Source organism: Sprattus sprattus (assembly GCF_963457725.1).
Source record: "Sprattus sprattus genome assembly, chromosome: 20".
Lineage (NCBI taxonomy): Eukaryota > Metazoa > Chordata > Actinopteri > Clupeiformes > Clupeidae > Sprattus > Sprattus sprattus.
This window is the reverse complement of record NC_137918.1, coordinates 26,827,709-26,828,311: the sequence shown is the minus strand read 5'-3', so window position 1 is coordinate 26,828,311 and position 603 is coordinate 26,827,709.

The window sequence follows — 603 nt, the reverse complement described above, 5'->3', positions numbered from 1 at the left end:
TATGAAGAGTGACCAGATGTTTGGGGCAGTTAGAGACATCTGAAGAGTGACCAGATGTTTGGGGCAGTTAGAGACATATGAAGAGTGACCAGATGTTTGGGGCAGTTAGAGACATCTGAAGAGTGACCAGATGTTTGGGGCAGTTAGAGACATATGAAGAGTGACCAGATGTTTGGGGCAGTTAGAGACATCTGAAGCAGCTCAGGCCAGAAGACAATTTAAAACATTTGAATTTTCCTCATCACTCTCTCTTCCTCTACTGGTTTTTTAATTGTTATTTTAATTATTTGTTTTAATTGAATTGTTTTACCTTATCCCGCGTACACACTGATTGGCCAGCTAGAAAGCCTGGGTCTCAAAATCACTCTTCAGGCTACAATAACTAGGGTTATATAGTGGCATCAGAACTCACCCCTCCTATTTCCTTCAAATTTACTAACATCTTTTATTCTTGGGGTCAATTTGACCCCAGCAATTTAATCCCCCAAAAAATAATTAAAATCTGTCCCCTGAAGTTTATGTGTCAGGTACTTTATGTTTGTTTGTGGACTACCTAAATACAAATAAAATAAAACAAAACCCACACCCACTCCCCTTATACAT